Raw genomic sequence first — 26,996 nt, forward strand, 5'->3', positions numbered from 1 at the left:
GCTTTGTCATTCAGCATTCAGATGATCGCAGTGGGGGCTGTGAGCTCTTTGCTCCAATTGAAACATCTGTGAGGCTGGCTGGCCTCGCTGGGGGGAGGCCGACTCAGACGGCTCCCAACCGGGCGAAGGGAAAATGCTGTGTTTTGTTTCCTGATACCACAGCAGCTTTCTTAGGGAGAGGAATCAAAAATGTCGGCACATCATTGCCTGCTCCGGAGCATAGCTGGAGCCCTCTTTGATAGTCCTAGAGGACCTGCTTCTCGGGGGCTTCTGAAGACACGTGGTTCTTCCAGTGGGCTTCTCCTTCACCTTTTCTTTTTAAAAAAGTCAGCTAAGGACCCAATAGTGGCAAACACATCAAACTCAGAGGTCAGTCGTGAAACTCCTTGGTGTTATATCCAGTTTGAAAGATGGTTGTTAGTTCGAGTAGTTGGCATATTTATGGTTTGACTCCCTGACCTGACTTTTTATATTATGAAAATGAGATACAGAATGAAACCTTACCTATTGTTTTAATATTTACATCCGTATGAAAAGGAGCCTGCTCAAGGAAGAATATCTGGGGAACCATTAGCAAATTGATAAGGACTGCCTGACCACAAGTGCAGTGATGAGGCACCCACAGCTGACTGCGGGAAACAGGACCAAGTCCAAGTGCCCCCTACACGCCGCTCCAGGCCAGGCAATACAGAGAGCTCTAGAGACCCCTCACGTGCTCTTTTGCAGCAATTGTGAAGCTTGTGTGTGAGTCTGGGTGGGCTTAGGATCTGCGTGTATCCAATCTTAGGTTCACCTCTCCCTTTAAAGAGGCTGCCTTGACTAATAAATGTTCGCATCTACAGTTAACTTGAAATACAAGTTAATTCGCCTATAATTGTTAAGTTCAGACTCTTAAAAAAATTCTTTTGAAGTTCTTTTCCCCCAGGGAGAGTCTTATTTATACAAGTTATGTGCTTAACATTTATGTTTTCCTCTCGTGGCTACTACCAAGACCAGTCGCAAAGTAACATTCATGGTAGTCATGGCCTGTGTTCATCGCCTTTACGTCTTCTTTCTTCTCCTTTGTTTTCGTGCCCCTCACAACCAAAATGTAACTCTCCTTGACACTGGTGGGATTTGAATATCCTCGGTGGACTGGACTGCCCTGGGGTCTTGGTTGTGTTCCCGAGCTACAGCTGTGCAAGGCGTCACCGCTGGGGGAGCCTGGGGGAGGGCGACCTTGTGCAGCGTTTCCTTGTTTCTCTCCTTCTCTTGTCGTTTCCTTTCCTTTCCTTTCCTTTCCTTTCCTTTCCTTTCCTTTCCTTTCCTTTCCTTTCCTTTCCTTTCCTTTCCTTTCCTTTCCTTTCCTTTCCTTTCCTTCTAGTCTCTTCTCTTTTCCTTTATAATCTTCTCTTCTCTTTGCTTTCTTTCTTTCTTCATTTGCTTTTTCTCTTTCATTTCTTCCTTTCCTTTTCCTTCTTTTTTCTCTTTTCTGTTCCTTTTTTCCCCCCAACTTCTTATTCAGTTGTACTTATTTCAAACATTTTAAAAAATACTTTATGTAACTTACCTGAGCTCTCCAATGCCTGACAGACATTCCGAAAATACGCTTTGGTTCAGTATTCCATAAATGCTTCTCCAGTGTCGTGGTCTCTAAACCACCTTGCTAGGTGGGAAGAGAGAGTGTTGGCTTTGAGGTCTGCCTACTCACTCAGGTCCTGCCATTCGGCGCTACCCACTTGCCTAAGCAATCGGGCCAACCCTCGGGCTCTCTGAAGGACGAGGAACAGTAACGTGGAGAGCTAGTCACATTCTGTGAGCACCTAGTGTGTCCCAGGTTCATGCCTTGCGCTCATTCAGTGTCTTAAGCCCCAGAACACCCTGAGACAACACGAAAACTAAGCAATTTTAAACACGGCATGTTTAAACAATAATTAATGTCCCTACTTGCAAAATACTTCACTCCATGAGGGATCCTAATGAAAGGCAATGGATCCTTTTAGCTAAACAAATAAACAAAAAAATCTCCTTTTGAATTATAATGTAAACAAAAGAAAACTTTGAAACTGTGCAGTCATTCTCCTCTGAGAATAAGTACTGCCAATTACCCGTCGCCCCTGCGATCTTTGCTAACTCCTGCTAGGTTTAACATTGAGAGAGCCAAATTTTAGATCACAACTTCTGGTAAATAGCTCAGCATGAGAATAATATTTATTATTAGCAGCAAGCAGATTTGTATTGTTTCAGATTGCTTATGTGCTGGGGTAAGCAGAGAGGGTCAGAACAAAGTACAATATTAGAGTGAATCATGGTGTCACATGCCAGGTAGAAGCTTCCAGATGTCTCCTCTAAACTGGGAGGGGGAGGCATTCCATGTCGGCGGTCAGGGCTGCGCTAGCAGGCCGACCAGCCTCCCTCAGCTGCTCACCGTTAGAGAGCAGCAGGTACCCCCAGTTTATTGGGAAGATGTAGCATGAGGAAATCGGATGCCTCCTTCTTGCAAAGCCACCGAATAAGCCGTTGACTCTCAAAATGTGTTCCCACGACCAGCAGCATCAGCACCATCTGGGGGCTTGTTAGCAATTCTCAGACCCTGCCGCAGACCCCCAGAGTCAGAGACTCTGGGGTGGGCCCCGGCAGTCTGTGTTTAGCGAGCCGTCCGGGTGATTCTGGCACCCGCTGAACTTTGAGAAGCACTGGGCTGGCTTACCAGGGGCCACCCTATCTCCAGGCCTCAGCTTCTTCTATGACATGGGAGATTTGTAGTAAACTGTTCCTAAGCCGCCTGTGTCTGAACTCCAGACTCACATCCCAAGCGCTCCAATTCTATAGACCTGTGACGTAAGTGTACATACCTGGCCATATCGCACAGCAATTGAGAGGACAGGCTCTGGAATCTAACTGCCTGGGTTCAAACCCCGCTGCCTCCACTTAGTAGCACTGTTCACCCGAGTGGCCTACTGAGACTTCCTGTTCTGTACAGTGGAGAGAATAGCCCCGACGTCCTAAGGGGTCTGTGAGAAGTCGATGTGAAGCATGTGGAACAATGTCTAGCACATAGGAAGTACTCCCACACTAGGCATTAGCCGACTTCTCTCCCCCTAAACTATGCTGGGACTCTGAAGATAGAAATTATGGAGTACACAGCTTGATTTCCTATGATTGGGTACCAGGTACCATGATGGATATTTTGTAAGTGGGATGTCACGTAAATCAAATTGTAACCCATGTAATAAGATGGTTCCTGATGTCAAAAAAGACAGTTGGATCGAGATCAATGTTAAATTCCAGGATCACATAGTACCCTAATTTAGAGGTGCAGTAACATCCTTGTAGCATAGCTGTGACCTTCCCCTGGCAACACATGAGTCACTTTAAGAAAAAATACTAATGCCCTGGTATCACCCTCCAGAGAGTATGCTGTTTTTAAAAACAGTGTTTGATCATTATTTAATACCTTGATTTTTTAAGACATGCAGGATTTTGTGTAACATTTTTTTAAAAATTGTATTTATTTTATTTTTAGACAGAGGGGAAAGGAGGAAGAGAAGGAAAGAAACATCAGTGTGTGGTTGCCTCTCATGCGCCCCCTACTGGGGACCTGGCCCGCAACCCAGGCATGTGCCCTGACTGGGAATCGAACCCACAAGCCTTTGGTTCCCAGGCTGGTGCTCAGTCGACTGAGCCACACCAGCCAGGGCTTGTGTAACATTTTTGCATGATTGAACTACTTGGTGCCTTTGAACTTGCTTACATGCTATCATTATCCCTGAGAGTACAACCAGGTTAATTTCAAGTCAGTTTGGCTGACTTAGTAGAATCTTCACTCTGGTGAATCACTGTGGTGATTTTCATGGGGAGTTTCAGAAAGAGTCTCACAACAGCAAGAATTTCTTTTCTCTCGGCCCTTGAATTTCAGAGTTGAAGAGTATCCTCCAACTCCATTTTTTTACCTGTTAGAATGTTGGATATCACTCTTAGTTGATTCTTGAAGTGAGGGAGGAGATGGCCAGGGCCCTAAATGCAGAGTCTCAGGTACCCAGACCACACCCTCCACACCGGCCTCGGAGGGTGGGGCGCACCTGCAGATCACAGGCACTCTTAATTTTACCTCGGGCTTCAGACCCGAACCTTCATCAACTCCTCACAACACCACGGAGCTGTCCTCACGTGGCTCCTTTCCGAAGAGCCCAAGTCTAGACACAGAGGTGGCTTTTCCTACAACTACCTCACCCTGGCCCCAGACCTGGTTTCTGATTAGTTCTATTTATAATCTTCGATTCCTCTTTTGGGGAGACTTGAGGTCTCCGTTTTATCAGTGACCCCATAAAACCTTTCTCCTTTGGGGTGATGGCCTAGGGAAGACAGAGGGAGGGGCTTGGGGGCTGGTAGCCACTGTGAGCTCCGCTGCAACCATGGTTCTGAACCTTTACGAGGCACAGCAATCACCAGGGAGCTCAGCTACCCATGCCCAGTCCAGGTGCCCATCCCTGGAGATTCTGATTCCGTGTGCTCAGGCCAGAAGCAGCAGTCCGGCTGCTGCTGAAAATGCAGCTGGTGGTGACCGTATCAGCCAGCCTGGGCTGCGAGAGCACAATACCACAGACTGGGGGCTCTAAGCAGCAGACATTTATTATCGCCCAGTTCTGGTGGCTGGAAGTCCAAGGTCAGGGTGCCAGCAGGGCTGGTTTCTGGTGAGAGCTCTCTCCCTGGCTTGCACATGGCTGCCATCCCGCTGTGTCCTTGTGTAGCTTTTGCTCGGTGCCCTGCATGGAGGGGGGAAAAAAGCTCTCTGGCGTGTCTTCCCCTTCCTATAAGCTCTCCATTCCCATAAGATTAGGGCCCCACCCTTGTGGCCTCATTTAACCTTAATTACCTCCTTAAAGGCCTCATCCCCAAATATAATCACATCTGTGATGCCAATCATAGGGTTTCACATGTGATTTGGGGGGTGGTGGGGGTGCCCACCATTCAGTCCACAATAGTGATTTCAGAGGCATTGGACCACACCTGCAAAAAGGCTGGTTTCGAGTGTGTGCTAACCACCAGAGATTTCATTTGTCAAGCACTTAGTTTACAGCACCATCCTGATAAAGGGTGTATTAAAACGTCTACATAGATTTAAATCTGTGTCTACAAAACACATGTAAATGCAAAGTATATTTTGGATGCCATCAGAGCGCTCATGTTCATAAATCATAGATGGTTTTGCTCATCTTCAGAGAAACTGTTTAAAATTAAATCATGGAGTGGGATTTATTGATGCAGAAGAGACAGCTCCTTCCTTGTCTTGGGGCTTCCAGAGAAGCACCCAGAAGAAAGCCACCGTGCCCGCGTGCCAGGGGCCAGCTGGGAGGTGTGCGGGAAAGAAGTCGTGGCCTCTTACACACGTTTCCCAGTGGCGAAGATGCATGCCAGCCGGTTAAGCAGTCTGCGGTGTGTTAGACGTGCTCGGTGCATCTCAAGTCTGGAGCAGCTTTTTCCCTCGGGGAAGCTCTCGAAGTCTTGCACATCAGGCTGGAGGACTGGAGCCGGGTGTGTTTTTCCATCCCCCTCACCCACCACCCCCTCCTCCGGCTCCTGAGGGAAGAGATCACATATCAGAGAGTTTCTCCTTCAGAAAGGCTTGGGCACCTCTGCCAGTCCCTGTGGAGGCCTCTGGGTATTCACATTTTATCCGCAGGGTTCAGAAAGAAACACACACTGGTGTGGGCCGCAGGATGGGGTTTTCCCCCTTTCTAGGAAAAGTGCCCCTGGTTAGTGCCCCTGGCCGTCGTTTTAAATGCCGAGTGTCAGATGCACAAGTTGCTCTTCCAAGTCAGGGGCCTGCTCAGTCCTCTTTTTTTCCTTGCCCATGAACCCAGGCTCACAGCCCTTATTTATTTTGGTGGGACAAGGACCTCCAGTTCTAAGTCTCAACTTCTGTCCGATGATTTTTTTAAAAGATACAACAACAACAACAAAAAAAAACAAGGTTTTATGAGATTAGGATGTGATATGTAAATTTCAACATCTATCGTTGATCTTGGCTTGGTTTTCAGAAGAGTATCAGCAGCGAAGCCCCACTTCAGTATTTGTAGAAGGGTCTTAGGGGGCCGGACCCCCAAGTGTGGCCAGACACCTCAGTGTGCCGTTCCTCCAGCTGTGGCTTTTGCGTTAGTGTCCCAGGATTTTTCAATGTCAGAAAGTATGACACCAAGCTGCCGGGGTGTTTGGTTTGGCAGAATTACCAATTAGACTGTGTCTTCTGTCTTAATTCCTCCATAGAGACCCTGAGCAAATTCTCACATTTATTGATGTGCTGAAGGTTTGTGAGATAAAGCTACCAGGATAAAGATTTGATTAACATAAAGAGTGAAAAAAAAATGAAAGTAAGGGTTCTTGGGGCCCACTGGTGAAGACAGCTGAGATTTTTTCCCACCCGCAGTTCGTGTTCTCCCACCCTCGTCCCCGCACACATGTGCCCCTCGCCCCACACCGAATCTGTCTGTGCTGGTTCTGATCTTAGGGCACCTTTTTTCCCCCCTAATCTTGTAATAGCATAACAAACAACAAGTGGTATTTTTAAGTGTTTGTTTCATTTTCTTATGACTCACAAATTGAAGAGAGATAAATTGTTCTTACCAGATTATTTCTATAAATCTGCATTCTAAAACAACTAACCTAGATACAGTGCAGTGTCCAACTCTGTCCGTGTGTGTAACCCAGAGTCAGATTGTCTAGGCTCCAGGGACGGGCACATCGCGTAAAGGAGTGAAGGGGGACTGGTGTCCGACTGAAGGGAGTGGTGGGGACTGCGGCAAACTGGAAAGCACGAGGCCAGGATAACGGGAGCGAGCTCAGCTCCACCTGCCACCGCCGAGTGGGAATGTAAGAGTGGTGGTGACTGATGTTTCCTCCTGCTTTTTCTGGCCTCCCTCATTCCCAAGCAAAAAAAAAAAAAAGTCTTCATTTGTACATAAAATATCCTGACTTTGAAAATTTGGTTCCTCAATTGAAAGAAATTTAAACCCTGTGTTGACAAACAAGTCCTCAGGTCACCCCCTGCCTGCTCGGCCCCAGACCACAACATCCCGAGGCGGTGAGTCCTCAGCTCCCACCAGGCCCCACCAGCCCCCACCAGGCCCCTCCAGGCCCCACCAGCCCCATGGGTACTGGCGAGTCACACGGAAAGACTAAACTTGGCCAGCTCCGTTTTCCCTTCCCACCAGCACAGGGTCAAGACCTCACCCCCTCCCCTCTATTCCAGGGCTGTGCCTCCCTGGCTCCCCAACTCCCTGCCCTTTGCCCTGGGCTGCTTACCCACCCAGGGCCCTTGTCCTGAGACATTTGGAGCCTCCAGGCTTCCCGGGGGAGTTCACCTCGTGGGCCACCCAAGCCCAGGCTGCCGAGACCACCTCTCTCTCCATGGGAAAAGGATTCCCTTTCCTCTTGTATTTTCTAAGTTGGTTGAGATGTTTCTCTCTCTCTCTCTCTCTCTCTCTCTCTCTCTCTTACTACCCAGTATCTTCTTTCTCTGGGGCATTCACAGGCTGCCAGGTGACTGGGCTAAGGTCAGCCTGAGTAGTTGCTCCTCGTGAAATCAGAAGCCAGTACTTCCCCTGACCCTCGTGGCTCTGTGACTGTTCCTTCCCCAGCCCCTCCCAGCACCACCAACTCTTTCGTCACCGTCAGCTCACTCGCCTCCAGCCCCGTCCTCCACACCCCACAGGGCATCTGCCACATACCCCTGGATCCCGGTTTCAGATACTGTCAGATTCTTTTTTTTTTTTTGGAGCCATCTGAAATAGATCCCTTGAAAGTCAATCAATCACTCAGTCAGCGAATCAAAGCAAGTCAACCAGGTTCCAGCTTGGGGGACAACTACAGAGAATGTTGCAGTCTTACCTAGTTCCCACGGAGGCTCAACCAGGACACCCACTGCACTGAATGGGTTCTGATCACCATGATCGCATAGGTACTTAGAGTATATGCACTCCTCAGATCATTCAGAACAAGCCATACTTCTCGTTATCTGTAAATACAGGAGCATAATTTTTGCAGTTGTACAGTTATATCAGCTTTTATGTTGCCACTATTCCAGGAGTATATGAGGCCAGGTGCGTGGTTGGGCTGCAACACCAAATTATATACCCCTGTGGTCAGATGAGTTACTTCATAATCTTCACTATAACCTTGTTTTCAGAACACGATTTTGCAGAGAGTAGAGATGAGGTCACTAAATAAGTAAAATGCATAACCTTGATGCTAGACATTGGCCTTCTGCCAGGTGATGTTCATAATTTTTGTGGGGAATCTTTCTGTTGAGAACAGTGGAGTCAGGTGTCTATCCCGAGTTTGGCCACATGAGGAATTATGGGTAATTGAAAGCAGATTCCCCGCACAAAGGCCACATGCTCCCGGTTTTTGCATCAGCGCATGGTCACCTGACTGCATAGTGGGGCCACGTTAAACATCCTCGTGTTATGTGGGAGCCTCAAGAGAGACTGTTGGTGGAGTTAAGAAGTGGGCCATCGTGTCTCCCCATCATCCAGAACCGTGGACTCTTAGATTTGTAGGTTAGGGAAGGGTTCCTAAATGTCACAGACTCCAGAGTTTTCATGTTGCCAGTCCAGAGCCATCTGGAACCCAAAGAGGTCAGTGACTAGCCCGAGACGACAGAATGGTCCAGGACAGCGGAGATCCCACACAGCCCGAGTCCAGGTCGGGTGTCCGTTCCACCTGTCATTTCACGGGCAGTACGTAGCGGTTTGGATTGAACAAATCAGTTCAGCTCCGGGGATGGTTTCTGTTGCCGCGTCACTGCGATGACGACCAGCTGCCATGGTGAAAACCTAACGCCCCAGTGCTCCGGGAGCAGCATCACCCCCTGGGGTTTGTCGTTCCGTCACGTCTTCGTTGTACAGACACCTGAGCAGATGTCTCATGTTGGGAGCCATGCCAGCAGTTGTCAGTTGTCCCCAGCTGTGGGTGTCCTCGGACGGAATGGTGACCCAGGGATCCTGGGGAATACTCAAGGCTCACGTGTTCACGGCCAATCCATAGCTCCCCCCGCACCGCCCCCCCCCGAAGGACCAAGACAAACCAAGCAGGGCGACCCCTCCCCCATCCGTCCTTCCTGACCCCTGTTCCTTGAGGGCCCCTCGGATGTTCACTCGAGTCTGCTTGTACTGGAAAAAGCGCCTGACAGGGAAGTTTACGATGTGGCTTACCTGCAACCACACCTTGTCAGGGGCCCTGTCCAGACAGACGACTGGGCGAGAACAGTCAAAGCTGCTGCCCAGCAGCCCTGCCCACTGTCTGCAGGCGGAGTAAGGACAGCCAAGAAGAGGGAGGCTGGTGTACGCAGAGAAGGGGGTCACCCCAATGTGGAGAAGGAAGCGAGAAGATACTTTAATAAGAGGGCACCGTTAGCAGTAAACAAGTTATTACTCTGGCATGCGCAGCATATTGGCGAACGAGGTTGTCCAGAAAAACATCCGGATTGGGTGGTCACTGTGGGCGTGACGCCAGGTGTATGCCAGCCGTCCACACTTGAAGGAAGTCAGACCGCCTGGGCAACCTCTTCTCTCGGCCTGGCTTCCCCTAGTTCACCCCTTCCCGTCTTCGGAGGTCACACTGCTCCTGCAGGGAAGCCTTCCGTGAGCACCCGGCCCGGGCCGGTCCCCCACGGCGTGTTCATACAACACCCGCACCTCCCCTGCACGGCGCCCTGCTCGGCGGACCATCCAGCGGCTGTCTCCTGGCCACACGGCGGGCCTTTGAGGACGGGTGCTGTGCCATATCTGAAAGTGTGAGTGAGGAGGAGCAGGGCGAGCGTTTATTTTCCAGAAGACATTCTCTAACACTGACATTGTTCAACATTTTTTTAAATAGTAGTGAATTGGCAGGATTGTTAACACTCTGCAAACACTGGGGCAGCCGCCACTGAAAAGCAGGATCTTGAAGGCACAGGGAGACAGTGGTGAGAGGGGGCGCTCTGTTTAAGTGCCATCCAGCCCCCCACAGCACGGGGGCAATGCTCCCCACCCCCACCCCCCCACCCCAGCCCGTCAACCCTGCCTCCAGGAATCACTACGGGTAGTTTCTCACCACATATGGGAATGAGGAGGCATATGCTATGGGAGACCTGGTAGCATCTCGGATAACTAGGGCAACTCACAATGGGGGCAAGGTGTGGTTTGTCTTGTGCTTTCCTGGAGTGGCCTTTGAAGAACTTGGGCTCAGTGTGGGAAAACACTTTAAGGATTAGAACTGCTCCGGAGTGTGATGGACTGGTTATGTGAGCAGGGATCACATGCCTGGTGATTGACAGGATCCCAGCACAGCGCATGCCTGAGGAGCTGTTATTGTAAGTGCTCATTCACACAGCAGGTAAGTTCGACTGGAAAACCTCAGAGTATTGATATACTGTTACCATAGGATTTCAATCCATACATCCCCTACTCAAAATAAACTCCATAAAGGCAGGGATTTTTACCTGTTTTCCTCACTGGCATATCTTTAGTGCTTCATTAAGGCCTAGCCTGGCACTTTGTGGCTGTTTAATAAATATTCATGGAGTAGGCGTAATCAGTTGATAGCAAATTCAAAATGTGTTTCTCTGGAGAGGGCTGGGGGGTGGGCTGGGGTGGGAGTAAAAGACAGAAAACTGTACTTGAACAATTAAAATAAAAAAGAGAGAGAGAAATGTGTTTCTGGCATTGGATAGGTTCAAATCCAGTATTTATGGCATTGACCCAAACCAAGCCTGTCAATCACAAAAGAGGCTAAGATTGGGCAGTAAAAGCCATGCTCAACATTCTGACTGAGCCTGTGAAGTCCGACTGTGATCCGCGTGTCAGGCCAGCCTTCAGTTAGTGTGAAGCTGTACCAGTCCAGGAACTGGCAAGAAGCCGAAGTAGCTCAGCCGGTCCAAATGGAGAGGTTAATATAGGGGCTGCTTCCTTATGGGGGGGGGGGTGGCGAAGGGAGCTAGCAAGGAATGGGAAGCACCAAGAGGCTGCAGCAACAGCAGGACACTTTAACCATCGTTCTCAAGAACACCCCTCAGGGACCCCCAAGGGCCAAGGGAACGACAGAGTTGAGAGAGCCCCGTGAGTGCCAGATCCATGGAGGCCGGGCAGCCCTGGGTGCCGCCACAGCTAAATGCTGGGCCCTCGACCCCTGCCCACGCCCTTGTTGCCCTCTGCTCTTTTTAAAATAAATTTTATTAATCAAATATTTTTTTAGAAAGAAGTTGTCCCACTTCTTTATGCATTCATTGGTTGATTCTTATATATATATATATGCCCTGACTGGGGATCGAACCTGTAATCTTGGTGTATCAGGATGCTGCTCTAATCAACTGAGCTACTCAGCCAGAGCCTGTCTGCCTCTTCTGTTTGTCCTCTAACATCGGTATCTTCGGTTAGCCAAACCCACCTGGAAGCCAGTCAGCAGGGGGCAGTGCGTGCAGACCTGGGCAAGGCAGAGGAGGGGGGTGGTCAATACATGGGGAATAACCATCACATCAATTTATTCTGTCCACCTTCTACCTTAATCACACAAGTAATACACATCCGTTCAAGAAAATGCTGAGACTGGTTGGATCACAGTGAGAAAACTCCCCCACAGTCTCACCTCTTAAACCTCTAGATGAATGTTTTGACTTTTTCTCCTTCTTTCTCTTTTTTTCTTTTATATACTGGTAAAGGATTTGAACATTTTTATTCAGAATAAACCCAAATACATCTGATTACACTTGTTTCTTGGCCTAATTAAGATGAAGCCCGTGGCCGACAGAGAGCTCTGCTTCCTCTCCTTTGTTCTGCGAACATAAACAAGTTACTTCATGCACCTCTGTGGGAACCAGGGATTAGGCAAGCGTTTGGACTCACAGAATCTTTCAGCGAGTTTGGCTCTCAGCTTGGATACCAAGTAATTAAATATAAGATGAAAGACGAGTCCAACCGAGCTCGCTCTCCGAGACGGGAAAAGGAAATACAAGGGAAGGCAGCCGCGCTTAGCTGGATTTCACTGTCAGCATCCAGTTCCTGTCCCCTTCTCGGAGCGCCGGGAGGGCGTGTGAAACGAGAGGGAAAGACAGTTGAGGAAGACGGAGCCAGTGCTCGTTCAGCACACGGTTCTTGGGACATCCGCAGCGTCCCACACTGCTTCAGCGCACTGGCCGCACTCCTCATTCCTGACCTGGTACCTGTCCAGCCTGCTCCACGGGAGCTCCCAGAAGGCAAAGCCTGTGTCGGACCCCTGAGCCCAGCACGGAGCCTGCTGTGGAGCTCGTCCCCAGGTAGCAAGGGTGACAAAGTGGCGGATGTTCTTAAAGTCCAGGGAAAGGCCGGTGGGTGTCACTGTGTGTGCCCGAGATCTGGAAGGCGAAGACGGGTGTTTAAGGCCACTGTCCCAGGACACCTGAGGTTAGCGGCTCCTGTCGCCTTCTTTAGTTAAAAATAAAAATCCTGGCAGGTATCAGGTCATCTCGGCTCCTTTGGAGAAGAGTAACTTCTGCTTCCCTGAAGTGGGAACTATATTTGGCCTTTTACAGATTTCTTCCTGAGTGGGGTTGTCCTCATGACTTGGTGCAAGAGGCCCAAGGAAGAAAAAGGAAGCTCAAACCACCCACTTCGGTTCGAGAAGTTAGCCAGCCTCCCCCGGGAGAAGTCCATTTGCTCTCGGATCATACATCTATCTAGTGGTTAAGCTGTCAGCCCCTGCGATGATGAAAGTGGCCTTGGCATTGGGGGAAGAACACCATAGTGGCCACCCTGAGGGGCGGCCATTGCTACGCGGAAGATTCAGAACAGCCGCCCCACAAGCTCAGCTCCTCACCAGCGCCGCTTTTGGAAATTGTCTCTAAACCCTCCATCGCAGGGTCTGGAGACCAGGGCTGCAGCTGGCCAGGTCGCACTGAGCCCTCCCCTCCTCTTCATCGCCAGGGGGGTGTGGAGGGAAGCTGGCCAAGGGGGCTGGTCCCTCTCCTCTGCTGAAATGTGAAATGGCTTTGCAAGCTCACACAGAGGTTGTGAACCTCCATGGGTGCGCTCTGAACCTATAATAGATTTTCATTTTGATTTTTACTTTGGAATATACTGCTGCAGGATTTCAGCAGTGTGTCCAAGCTCCTTCTACACATTCAGGTATATTTTTTAAAGAGAGCTTTCAAAGTATAGATGGTGTTGAATGCCTTTCATTATGAATGGATTAGATGTGGGTTATCTCCTACAAAAAATGTGTCTGCAAACAGACTGCATTCTTAGAGGGATAATTAGCTCATTGTGCTCGGCACAGAGAGTCCCCCCCCACCATGGTGTCCTCAAAGATGGGACTGATCTAATATTGAAAGCCAGAGGCTATTTGTAACATATTGCTTGCTTGATATCTAAAAATGGTTCGGTTCAGAAATAACTAAGACTCGATTTCATTGTCTCTGGATAATAAAGACCAAAATAGCCTAATAAAAGAACAGAGCAGAAAATAGAGCCAGTGATTGTCCCAGAGGCAGAGGAACACGCCCCTGGGGAGACTCCTGGGACCACCAGATGTCGGAGAGCGAGGGTGTGCGCCCTTCCGGGCCCCTCGGTTTTCATGGCAGACTGATGTATGATGAAGTAAACCGTGACCTGATTGTCAGGTAAGGGGCGGGGGCCCTGAAAAGGTGTTGCGAATAATGGGTTTTGTGTGTTTGTTTTCTAAAACTCTATGGCCGTGCATCCATACAGACACATTAGTGCCATAGGGGACAAGGAATTATATTTTCAGCCGGAAAAATTCAGTCCTGGTAACTGGTCATTCTTTATAGTTTGGTTTCCATTGTCAGATTCAGTATTCCAGGACAGACAAAAATAGTACTTTCATTTAATTTCTCCTGTACTTCAGTGCTCTGTCTGCCTCAGACTTATATGTCTGTTGCCAAGAGTAAACGCTTTAAATCTGTGAAGACAAACTCACTTACCATTAAAACCATTTCACTTTGAAAATAGTCCCTTAGGGGTAAAAAAAAAAAAAAACAGATTCACTTGTTTGTTTGTCTAGCAAAATACATCATTTGCTCCGTATAGCAATCGCAAGGCAGGCTTTATAGATGGGGACCTTTTCTGGGTTTATGGTAGCGTGTCTAGAAGGGCGTGTATAGATTTTCAGTAAACAGCCCTGCAGTGCAGAGGCACCAGTGCATCACATCTCGGTGTCCGGAGGGAGGTCAGCGTGTCCTCCTACGGGACATCAGTGGGGATGCGTGACGCCTCCCGGCGTGCGGCGGACTTTACTATTTATCATTTACTTTGTGGTGTGCGCTTAGAAAATGTAATCCCACGCCTTAGTCTTTCAAAGAAAAAAGTTCCAATAGACAAAAAAAAAAACTAAGACCATTTTGTCGGTGGCCTGCCTTTTAGAAAACAGTTGGTATCACCATTTGTCTTGGGACGTGTGTGTCACAGGGACGACGTCTTAAATCACAAGGGAACCAGGGTCGCCCCCTCCTCCAGCGTTTAAACCGTTGTGCTCCATAGACAGACTATGAGTTGTGTTTTGAAGTACGCCTTGTAACGTCTAGGTCTTTCTGTCTGAAAAATGCAAGATTATTTTTTAGGCCTGCCTCGTCCAGCGTGGATTACAGGAAGCGGCCTCTCCGCTGGCGTCTGAAAAGCGTGTGCAGGCCGCTGCCCTTCCTGCTCTCTCCGGCCCGTCCTCTTGGCCTCCCTCACACAGCTTCTGGGAGCTGCTGCCTGGCCGGCCACGGAGTCAGCAGAGTGTCTCAACTAGGTCAGACCTGGTCAAGCCTGTAGGGCCGCAGGCTGTTCCCGCTTCGCCCCCTCCGCCTCCCCGCCCCTCCAGACCGCCCCATCCCCACCTCCTTCCTGAGAGGCCTAAAAACCCCCGGCAGGACAGGCAGGCTAATTCACACTGCTGTGACAACTGTGACAGCGACTCCTTCGCCCTTCCCCAAGGATGGTAGAGTCTTAGGGCATTTACCTGAAACCAAAGAGAGTTGGTTTCTGGTCGTGGAATGCCAGGCCCCCTGGTAGGGTTCCAGAAAGGGATGTTTTTCAATGGCGGGACTCTCTGGTCCTCCTCCAATTAGGCCACAAGGCTGGCCTGCACCGAGCCGGCTGGCTGGATTGTCTCCTGCTGGCCGTAGACATGTCCTGTGGGTGCCGGGTCCCACGCCTGCTTCCTGATTGTGTAACCAGTGCTGCGAGGGAGGTTCACGAGAGCTGTTTTCCAGTAACTATCTATCTTTTTCACCTGACAGGGCATAAATGTGCATTGTGTCTGCGGCCAATCTCACTATCGTTTACAAAAAGATTTTGCTGAACAGAAACGATCCTTTCGCCCACTGTTAATACTGGCAAATACGTAATGCAGCAGGAAGCGGCCAGGATGCGTATTTGTGCCTTTCGCATGTCTTGGGATGTATGTGGCTGCATGCATACCAGTCTAGTGGCAAGGCAGCCAGCCGGACACCTGCAAGAGGTGTTCAAACTCGCCCATGACCCCTGTGTGGGATGTGAGATGGGAAGAACTAGAAAGAAGGTCATGCAGAGCGAGGGTGAACGCAGGCGGTAAGAAAAGACTGAGACCCAGAAGGCTCCTCTGCTCAGGTGTGAAAGAGCCTTGAATGTTGCTCAAGAAATGTAACTTTCTTCTTCCTTTTTTCCCCTCTCTCTGCTATTATGTGTCTGTATCGTCCCTCCCAGGGCCCTGTACACCATTCAATTGTTAATTCAGTCAGCAAATACTTAGTACTGGGATAAATATAAAGGCAAAAAAAAGTGTGTGTGTGTGTGTGTATGTTTCTTGCTCTAAAAAAACCCTTCTAATTAAAAAAAAGAACTAGATTCAAAATACGGTGAGCCCTCCGTGACTGGGGTTGGACTACAGGGTAGTTCCGGCTGCTGGCAGGTCGTGGGAAAGGCCCTTACTGATTCAAGTTGATGATTTTACTAGAGCAAGAAGTGCAGGTGAACTAACAAGTGACTGACCCAGGGGACCCCATGTGGCTTGTGCTGGCCCTTCAGAGCTGTCCGTCAAAGCTGAGTCACTAGTGCAATGCGGTTTACGGATGGCCCAGCATCCACACTCCAAATAGCTTTGCTGTTTTCGTTCACTTGTAACACACAGCCTCTCTCAGAAATGGCTTTTAAAAAAAATGTTCCTTTGCGGAAAAAAAAAAAAATCCAAGTACTGTACGATGATACTTTGTTGGGAGATAAAAGTAGTTAACTTGTGGTCTGGGGATTTGCACAGAAAACAAATGAGCCAAGAAGCGAGCAACCTCTGTGTACACCTGTCTAAGAACTGAGGTCTTCGTATCTTCCTCGAGGATATCTAATCTGCAGGAAAGGGAGACTCCCTGCTCCCCAGGCTGACAGTCCAGGCAGGAGAGAGGCAATTAGGAAAGAATTCAGTATGAGACCACCTGATACTTACTCAAAGTATAGTAAACAGCCTTTCAACAAAAGGACAGAGCAGTGGGCGGGAGGGTGTTGTGGAAAATCAGGTGGAGCTTGTAAGGCCTGTGTTGACTCTTCCTTAAGTAGAAACATGGGCCTGGGGATGCCATTTGGGGGGCAATCTAGGTCTCTGTGGACCCTCAGAATGGAGGCTTAAGAGTCCCCAAAACCCAGGGAGGACCCTTCCCTTCAAGCTGCCATTTGAGCATCCATAAACTAGTGATTTCCATCAGGCTACTACATTTTGTGGGGGAGAAATCATTGCAACAAGTTACAAAGGAACTCGCGCAAATTTCCATCCAAATGGCTTACTTCAATAGGCCTGTATATGTTCAGCCTTATTTGAAGGAAATGGGCATTAAAACAAATTATCCTATTATGTTGTTAGTTTAAAATCACTTAATAGGCATGATAGAAATGGTTATATTAAAGATGATCAGCTAACATTGTTTTCCATAACCACAAATGAATGCATTAGATGGAACTCTCCTATTTACAGGATGGTGATTCCGCATTGAGTTTTAGATGTCTATACGTGGGCATAATCCGTATTCTGAGTTTTGGCTCCCTGGTGCACTGGTGCCCATTCTCAATAACATTTTTGGACTTCTGAAGAGCTTCATCTAAAGAATTCACTATCTTTTTCAAATGTGAACCCTTTGCATCTCTCTTTCTTTAAAAGATAATAAGTACTTTCAAACTGACAGGTGGGCTCAGGGACACCAAAGCCCAAAATGATTCGAAAGTCTGTCCTGCTGAAGTCGGGACTTAATCATTCTGCCTCTACTTGGTAGTATTTTCGACTACCAACCACAGAATGTAGCTTTTTCTAAGAAATGCCCTTAAGTTTACATTTTAGATATTTGTCTTCAGATAGATTTTAAATACTGTTTTTAAGCAAAATCAAGCTTTAATATATTCCCACTTCATCGTGCTTACTGGAGACTGCGCTAAATGTCTCGTTAACAAACAGAAACTAAGCGTCCAAACTTCTCCCTGCTGTGTGTTACTCATTGCCCCGCCCCCACCCCCACCCCCAAACTTCACTGCAAAACTGGAAGATGTGTCCATTTACTTTGAAACAAACTTATAACTCAGGAAGTGAACTTGGAAATATCCAAAACCCCCACGTCTTTGGTGGACTTGAACGAGAATGGCGGTGGGGCTGGGAAGGTGAAGCCGGCACAGCTTTGGGCCAGCGAGGGCTGGATTTGATGTCCGCAGGAGAATGGCAAGCGCGGGGTGGTGCTCAGCGAAGTGTGCATTTTCAAGTTACCCACAGTGGTGTCTATTGTCCTGTTTCTCAATTGGATGATGTCATGTTTCATTTAAGGCTCTCCGTGATGCTGAAGTCTGTGGTCTGCACACCAGGGGGAAAAAGGCAGTGAGAAAGTTGCCAATCAGGTTTTTGTAAAGCCTTTGTGTGTGTGTGTCGGGTTTTGAGAGATAAAAGCTGACTCATGCAATATTTCCACGGAAGGAGCTGCACGGACTAGTAAAAGCTTCTTGTTCTACCTGCCTGAGCCTCCGGTGAGGTCACTGCATCAGCTGAAGGCAGACGATGCGGCTCAGCCCCGGAGAGCGCAGGTAGGCGCTAACGTGAGTGCGCCCCGAAGAAGCAACGCCCGAGTAACTCGCTGCCTCCCCCGTGGGGCAGAGGGAGCCCCGTCCCCCGTCCACCGCGGTGAGAGGCGGTCGCAGGGGGGTTTCTGCGCCACGCCGGCAGGGACAGCAGCTTGCCCGGATTCGTTACAGCTGTCCTGTTACAACTGCGATCTGTGGCCAGGAGCGCTCCAACAATGGGACTAGCCTGGAAGGTGATTTTGTTTTTCCTCCGTCGGATCTGCAGTCTGTATTACAAGGCTTTTTTGCCCTGTGTAGGTGTGATGTTCGGTCATTCTTTAAAGTTCGGTGGAGACATCTAGAGGGCTGGTGTTTGGGAGTCTGGGGAGAGAGCTGAAATCCGAAGTTGCCCTGCATGGAGTCCTCAGCATGTTAATGTGCTCTCTTTGTGAGGCTTATGCAGGCTTAGCTGGGAGACGAAATCAGTGTTTGCAAATTGGAGGCTTAGCAACTGCGGTGATGAGATTCAGTCGGAGGCTAGGGGTGACCAGGGTGGACTCAGTAAGCGCAGTCTCCATTTTGAGTGTTTATTGGTAAGAAATACTTTTGCGAGGAGAAATAATTGGGGAACTGGAGGCATGGATTGTACTCAAGTCTGCTGCACACTGGAATCTGATTTTATTTTGTTTTATTATTTTAATTTAGTGATGCTAATATATTTGAAAGAGGTATATATATTCCATGTTCCTTCTTCTTAATCATATTGAACATTAAAATCAGTTATCTTTATTTAAGACATTTAAGTATTTGATACAAATTGAAATTGTGATTTGACCTTGTTTAGATCATTTTTTCAGATTATAAAAGTAATACATGTATCTAAGAAAAGTGATATTTGCAGATAAACATCTAAGTAAAAGCATTTATTCTCTTAGTAAAAACCAGTGTTAATATTTTATTGTATAACCTTTCAGTCTTTTTCTAGTGTGGATAGTAAGTGACAGTGTAAATTCAAAATTGGGATGACATTGTAGGTCTGTTTTATAAGTGGTCGAAACCTACTCAACTGTGTGTTCTGACCGTCTTCTACACCCTCACACGTATCAAAGGGCATGGCATTTAGTAGTCCGTCCGATATTGGCCCTTCCAGACGGGTTTATTTACTCAGATCTCTATTGTTAGACACTTTGAATTCACTTCCTCCTTTTTCTCAAAGAAAATGTTTAGTGTACTTTATAGATGGATTTATTTACTCAGTGTGCTATTGTTAGTCACTTGGATTTCTCCTCTTCTTCCTCCTTCTTTTTTTTTTTTCTAAGAAAATGTCATTTAGGCTAATGCCTCCCTCTCTGCTGTGCAGCAGCAGTGCTAGGAACTGAGGGTGCTCACCACGGACACACGGCAGCCGGCCTGTGTCGCTCTCACTGGGCGGCCGCTGCCCTGAGACTCGTATTCCTGCACCAACAGGAAGATGCTGTGCAAAGTGGAGCTGGAGTATAGATTATTATTTAGTCTAAAGTAAAAGTAGAGTTCTGTAGCCTTTGGAAAGTCAGTGATGTGTATTTCATGACCCAAGACCCGGCATTAGTAGGAGGCAGAAGAAAACTGCTGTCTTGTGGCTCCTCCCTGGGCCGTGGTTCCGGCGAGGAGCGGGCAGTGAGTGCAGTCGAGCGTTCTGATGTGCTTGTTTCGGGGCTGCAGTCACGTCCTGGAGGCTGGGTGGGACCTGGGGAGTCATGCTGTCCAGATGTCTAACTTCCACATGAGGAAACCAGAAACCCAGAGGTTTCAGTGCAGACCTCGATGGTGCAGGGCCAGCGCAGACATGCAAACTCTGTGTCCGAAGGAGAGCATGTTATACCACAGCTAATAACTGGCCGGTGCTCTGAGCTCTTCCTACACACACAGTCGGGCGCATACCCATTCCTTTCCACGCACGCGCACACTGTGTAGGTCCTTGCAGCACATTGGTGGCAGGGGCCTTACACAGGTAGCTCATGATTAGTCCTTCATTTCCTGATCTCTGAGCTCCTTTTCTGCCCTCCCGTGGTGTGAAATCTATATCCGAGTACAAGGCAAAGTAGACTAGAAGTCAGAAACCATGGTCCCTGATTCACAGTTCAACTTTGACCAAAATGTTGCTTAACCTCTCTGTTTATTTTTTTCCCCTGTATAAAATTGTTTAACGTAACAACGTGTGAATGAGTTTTGAGCCTGTGTTTTGTTTGTTTGTGAGTTTGTTTTTGAGGATCATTTTGATACAAAGTTAACAGAGTGACCGTCACATGCAAGGCTGATCTGTTAGAATAGACTGGGTAATCCTTTGCTGTGTAACAAATCACTCCAAAACCTTGCGGCTTGAACCAGTAAAAGTCATTTATACTCTCTCAAGGTGGCTGGGGGTCAGGAGTTCAGGAGAGGCTCCTGCTGGGTGGTTGTGACTCATGAATCCAGGAAGCTGCTGGGGGAGATAACAGTGCAGTCACCCCCAAGGCTTCCCTCCCACCTGTCTGCGGCCTGCTGGAGACAAACAGCAGCGGCCAGAACACCTGAGGTTCCTGGAGCATCTCTCCACCCATCAGCGTGGTCTCACCACCTGGTCTCTCCAGCACGTGGGCTTCGGGACAACCAGCCTTTTTTAAGGTGACTGCTCGGAGCACGTCCAGACCCAGGGACTGCAAGCTTCCTTCTGTCTCCACGCTCCGCCGTACTCCAGGGCAGCGATTTTCAGGCGCTGTGCTGCGGTCAGTACCTGACTGTTGAGTTAGGGGCGCTGACCTTTTTCCCCCCGTAGATGGCCAAATTAAAGGACAGCAGCAACCAACATGCAATAGCTGTCTGGTGTGAAGGAATCAAAATTATACCTATCTTTTTTTGGTCAGATCGGCAAAAGATCCATGTTTTGGTGTGCCACAGAATTTCAGTAATTAGTTTGTGTGCCATGCGATGAAAAAAAAAAGGTTGAAAACTGCCACGTTGGGGCATTGGTGTCATGCCCATGGTTTGGGCAAGACCCCTGCCATTTCTGGGGCCCAGTGTGAAGGGGGACAAATGAAGGAACGATGTCTAATGCTTGAGGAAAAGACCCCCAGAGGGACACATATCATCTCCATGGGTGAGAACCTGACCTCGTGGCCTTAGCTGAGGTAGGGAAGCTGGGAAGTGTGCTCAGCTGAAACTCTATTTACCGAAGAAGAAGGGGACATGGGTTTTGGTGGACAACTAACAGTCCCCTCTGAAAGGGAGAACCCAGCCCGTAGTTTAGTGTTGTCTGACCCCCTACTGCCCTTTACCTCCCACCCGGAACCACCCCAAGGAAAAGCACACAGTAAAGATAAAAACAGCTGCCTGTGCACAAAAGGCCTGAAGGGAATTCGCTAAGATCCTCTGTTAACCCAAAAGCATGCCTGTGCCTTCCAGCACAGAGATTCTGGACTCACCACTAGGGAAAGCCGTGCAGCTCATGCATGTGCCGCATTACCTGTCTCGCTTCATCCCCTCCACAGCTGCGGCGGCCCTCGGCCTCTCAGTTCCCAAGGACGAGCACAGGAGTCAGTTAGCAAATTATCTGAGTATTTAGTATCAGACTTGACAGCCTGAAGGTATTTTTGTTCTTCGTTTAACCTCTCTCTTCTTGTTATACCAAGAGCATCTTTGCAACGCATCTTTCCTGTTCTTTGCGGTCTTGTTCCAGTATTTGCTATGAGGCAGGGAAGTAAGAAGCTAGGGGAACTCCTTGGCCAGTGGAATGGGGAAACAGAGACAGACAACTGAGCGAAATGGCCAGGCAATGTACAGCCAGAGCCAGAAGGTCACCAGGGCAGAAAGCCTGGGTGCCCAGAAACAGGCAAAACAGCTGCCAGACCTCACCACCAGGGGGGCCCCTCCTCCCTTAGCATAACGATGGCCACTCGGTCTGGACCCCCCTCACCTTTCCTCCCCAGAGGTAACCTCTAGGCCTCAGTCGTGTTTCAGCTCTAGGCCCAGAAACGCAGCAAAGCCAGGCAGGCGACGCCAGGACCAGGTGCAATGACGAATGACCTCCGAAAGGGCACCTCTGGGAGCCTGATGAATATTCTATTGAGATCTCCCCCCCAAGACCTCCCTTAGATGCCCAGCCTTGAAAAGCCCTCAGAAACGAAGGCCCTCGCTCATGCTCTCCCTCCTGGGAGCACACCGGCACCTTCCCTGTCCCCTCTCTCCTTCCCCCCAAGTGCACACCTCCTAAACTCTAAGAGTCCCCGCGAGACTTGCAACCAGGGGAGCAGCGGGCGGCGGCAGCTCACCCCAGGCTCACCCCCAAACCCGTCTCCCAGGCCCCTTTTCTCTGACTTCTCAATGAGCCCAAGCAGCCCCGCCTACACTCTCTCCTGTTGCGTTGCTTCTTCTAGCCTAATCCCTCCCTTTGTCGCACTGTCTGCAGCTTCAGTAAACACCCCCCCCCCACACACACCACCTGGACCCACGTTGTGAAATATCTCCTGCATGAAGTCACGAACCCACACACTGCAGGCCAACCTGAGGCAGGCCCGCTCCGGGCCCGGGCCCCTGACTGATAACAGCTTTACTGACTCTTCGATGCTGCAAGAGTTTTTTAACGACTCATTTTGAGAATGTTTTTAATTGACAAAAAAGTTGCCAGGATAAACCCAGAGTTCCTATACACTCTTCTCCCGGCTTCCCCTAATGCAAACATCTTGCATAACCGTAAAACATGGGTCAAACTAAACAGTGAATGTAGTAACAAGGTTTTTGACTTCCTCGTTGCCTGACAGCTACAAATAAGTGTGACAAGCTCATTCCCTGGGTGGAACATGTGGAATTGCAGTCCCCGCCCTGCCATTTACACAGGAACCATGTTGGTGTTTCAGGAAGCCAAGAGGGGGAAGTTCATGTCGCTCTCTGGGGGCTTTTATCTCTTGTGCTCTCTACCCTCCCCCAGAGGTGTGGGAGAGGAACTCTCTCCTCGTGTACCTGGGGTTGTCTTTGAAATATGTACGTGTATAGATCTCTTATCATGTTGACTCTTAAAAGATGTTTGGGTGTCTCTCTTTATTTTTTAATCATGAAGTTGGTTGTTTGTATCTTTAAGGCTCTACCAAGGACTGGCTGTGCAAAAAAATGAACTTGGCTGCTGATATCATCACTTCTTGCTTATATTTTAGTCTCTCTTGTGCCTTCCCTCTTTAAGCGATTGGCAGGCAGGGTGGCGGGGAGCTACATCGTTTTAGTTATCCATCGGCCTTGCGCACAACACATTCTCTTGATTTTCCTGGTTGCCCCAACAAGGAACTCGGTTAGGTATTTGTGGTCTAGGATAGCACTGAGCAGAATGGGGAAGTTCTGACTGCTCCTTAGCCGCAGCCGCTGTGCGCCAGGTGCTGCCCCAGGTGCTGCCCCGGGCTCTGCCTCACCTTGGAAAACTGTCCTTGGGAGTTGGGGTCGACAGTAGGGGTCGGCTGTGGATCCATCAGTCCCCCCTCAACATGTGAGCACGGTCACAGGCAGCTAGGGCTTGAGTAGCCATGGAACGTTCTGCCGCAACCCTAAGTCAGCTCGGGAGACCGGCCAGGGCCAAGGAGAGCCGCTTTGGGTTCTGGCCACGCCATTCCGAAGGAGAGCAGTTAAAATAATGGAAGTTGGAAGAGCAGACAAAGACAGGCCAAGGAGGTAAAAGCTCTTTCACAGAGAAACAGAGAGAGGGACTTGTCCTAAAGTGAGATGGGTGAAAGCGTTCCCACATGGTAGCTGTGTAGCCTTTGTTTGCACATTGAAAATGGCACAAGGAGGAGTATTTTAATGAGATGGCTCTTAGGCTGATGGCACCTCTGGTTGCAAGAATCATCAGGACTCCCAGGGCCCTCTGCCTCCAAGGCACTGCCAACATCTGCAGCTTGACCAAGGGTCAGACGGACCAAGATCCTCAGGGTGGGCAGAACTAGCTTATTTTAGGATGTTCGTGGTCAAAAGGGCCACCGACATGGGCCATTAGCAATGTTTGGCAGGTTTATAGAAAATGCAGTATGATTAGCCCGGTGTGGGAGACTTGGTAGGACAGGGAGAGAGGCTGTGAAAAGGAAAGGAAAGCAAAGCATCACGTTCCCCGAATGTGCATGCGTACAGCCCGCCAACGTCCTTCCCTCAAGGAAGGGGAGCAGCTCTCCTGCACTGCCGTTTTCTAGCTCGAGTTTCAGTTTATCACGGGAGACCAGCTCCCCCACATCCAGTCTGCAGGCACTGTCTCCCCGCTCTCTTTCTGTCGGCTCCTAACAGCGCTGTGCACTCGTGAGTAGAGCTCTCAGAAGGGACAGACTGAATTATATGCACCTCCCCATTCACTGTTATTTAAACAAAGACTGATAAGGAAGCAAAGGCGAATCTTACAGAACCATAGGATTATCTAGAATACCTGGATCCATGTGTCCAACTAAAATATAACACAAGTTAGCCCTGGCTGGCGTAGCTCAGTGGATTGAGCTCGGGCTGTGAACCAAAGTGTCTCAGGTTCGATTCCCAGCCAGGGTACATGCCTGGGTTGCAGGCCATGACCCCCAGCAACCGCACATTGATGTTTCTCTCTCTCTCTATCTCCCTCCCTTCCCTCTCTGAAGATAAATAAATAAAATAAAATCTTTAAATAAATAAATAAATAAAATGTAACACAAGCCACAAATGTAATTTGTAATTTTCTAGGAGCCACGTTAAAAAGAGTAAAATGCAACCAGTAAGAAGAACTTTAAGGAGGTATTTTATTTAACCCATGATTCCAAAATATTATCGCAACGTGTAATTAATATAAAAATTATTGGTGAGGTATTGTATACTCTGTTGCACACTAATTCTTGGAAATCTGGTGTAAATTTTACACATACAGCGCCTTGCAGTTCAGACTGGTTGCACGCCGAGTGCCTGGTGGGCACCTGTGGCTGTGGGCTGCCATGCTGACCAGTGCAGCTCTGGAAATAAATATTAAAAAATCGGTGAATTGCATTAAAAAGAACAGGCCAGACAGGGTGGAAATCCTAAATTATTTTGAGGGAGATGAGAACAAGACTAGACAGTTTTTATGAGGTGTATTTCTTTACCTGAGAAAACTATAATTATCTTCTAAGCAATGAATTAACATGAAAAATGGTATCCATTAGCAAATGCAGCCTCATATTATATGCCATTATACAACCTAACTTTAAATGTTTCACTTCTGTTATTGGTAATTTTGGAAGGTGTTGAATTTGGGGCAGTAAGCGTGGCTAAATACTACAGCTATAAGATTATCTCAAGTAGCCTGTCTTATCAAGTACCTAGTTGGCAGTCCAAAGAACAGGCAACTCGGTCCAGGGGCCTAGATACTGTTGACCTTTGAACAATGTGGAGGTTAGGGTGCTGACCCCAACCTAGTCAAAAATCTGCAGGTAACCTTTCACTCCCCCAGAACTGAAGTTGTCCCTCAGTATCTGCAGGGGATCAGTTCCGGGACCCCCACAGATGCTCAAGTCTCCTGTGTAAGATGCACAGATCCATGCATGCGGTCGGCCCTCTGTATTCGCAGACTCTCCATCAAAAACCGTACAGGTGTTTACTGAAAAATACCTGCATAAAAGTGCACCCATGCACAGCTCCAGCCTGGGTTGTTCAGGGGTCAGCTGCATGTGGCCTGGTGTTGTAGCATCTGCATGATGCTGCTTTGGAACAGGGCCCAGTTGGTTCTGCGTTCGACTCACCCACGAAGCAATCCCCTGTTGATGCGAGTCCCCCATCCCACGTCGCCCCACCCTTGAAGGTGTAAAGGGCACTGGCATCCCCAGCAGCCCAACACGGACGCCTCCCAAAATCACTGGTGCTTTTTTTTGTTCCTCTTTCATCCCTTATTCCCAATATTGGCTAATTTAGAGTGAAAGTAAGTTAATAAAAAAAAAAGAGAGTCTCTAGGGTGCTCTTTTTTCACCACTCCTGATCATGAACGTTTGCCAAGAGTTATATGACTCAGTACAGTTTTCTGTACTGGAGAGAAGGTTGATTCTAGTCTAGGCAGAAAACCAGAACTTGCCTTGGAAACCAGGGCACCCAGATCTACGGCGGGAGGTTGACGGAGAGCCTGCCGGGGCCCATCACGTACACTACATCCAGCTTACATTTGGTCCTAACTCACAGCCTCATTCGACCCTGGGGACCTTAGAGAACCCTCATATACTTTACGAGTACATGCCCAGCTGTGAAAGTGAGATAACCTCATGATTATGGTTTTGGTGGATGCCAATAGGAAGAAAAGCTTGTTGTGTCTGCTCCCACTTAGACCTGCCCGCGACTTGCTGAGCACCAATCCCAAATGCGGGCAAGCCTCCTCTGTGGCAAGTGTACCTCAGTGCCTGGCTGCTCCTTGGATTTGTGCCACACTCAAGTTGGAGCATGCTGTGTAGGGCAAGTGCATTTTAACTGCTATAACCAGCCCGTGTTTTACAGGCCATAAAGTTGTTACAGGGCACGCAGAAAGAATATTGCAAACGCTTAAAAAAAATTGTGGCAAACTTATGCCGTGTGGTAGTGGTTATGCTGATAAACTACTCATTTCCTACACATTTCTCACCATTCTTCCTCATTGACCCAAGTTAGTTCCTTAGATTCAGCAATTTTAATATTTGCATTATAAGTTGGCGCTCACATTTGCCACAGATACAGACTCTCTAGGAAAAGCCGGGACGTTGAAGGGGTGCAGACTAGATGGATTCTTTCTGTTCTAGAAATAGTGGTACCAGCTCTTTGATGATGTTTATTATAGAGTCAAACCGAATTCAAGTTCCTTTGGAAAAGGGATCATTAATCCGTAGTCTTGTTATTGTGTTGGTCTTGTTCGAACCTTCCAAACATGAGTCTCTCTCTTCCTAATTTCTAAACAAGCCCCATAAACATGGATGTTGGTGGGAAGGTAATCTACCGAAATGAAGCTGATTTCTTCATTCATCACACTGCTTGTTGCAAGGCCTTGTGTTTCCATAAACCTGGGAT

At 48.5% G+C, this 26,996-nt stretch overlaps 1 protein-coding gene across 5 annotated transcripts in view; it reads left to right on the forward strand.

Moving 5' to 3' along the window:
- Positions 1 to 26,996, forward strand: part of PLEKHG1 (pleckstrin homology and RhoGEF domain containing G1) — a 206,489-nt gene that overhangs the window by 95,781 nt on the left and 83,712 nt on the right. Inside the window, exon 1 of one of the 5 annotated variants that reach the window (XM_045843152.1) lies at positions 18,127 to 18,247. The exons of the other annotated variants lie outside the window; for them this stretch is intronic. The gene's annotated coding sequence lies outside the window, so the exon portion shown is untranslated. Of the gene's footprint in view, positions 1 to 18,126; positions 18,248 to 26,996 lie in introns of those variants that run through there. 5 annotated transcript variants of the gene reach the window in all.

This window comes from Phyllostomus hastatus, unplaced genomic scaffold (assembly GCF_019186645.2).
Source record: "Phyllostomus hastatus isolate PE091 unplaced genomic scaffold, TTU_PhHast_1.1 phas_contig_40, whole genome shotgun sequence".
Taxonomy (NCBI): domain Eukaryota; kingdom Metazoa; phylum Chordata; class Mammalia; order Chiroptera; family Phyllostomidae; genus Phyllostomus; species Phyllostomus hastatus.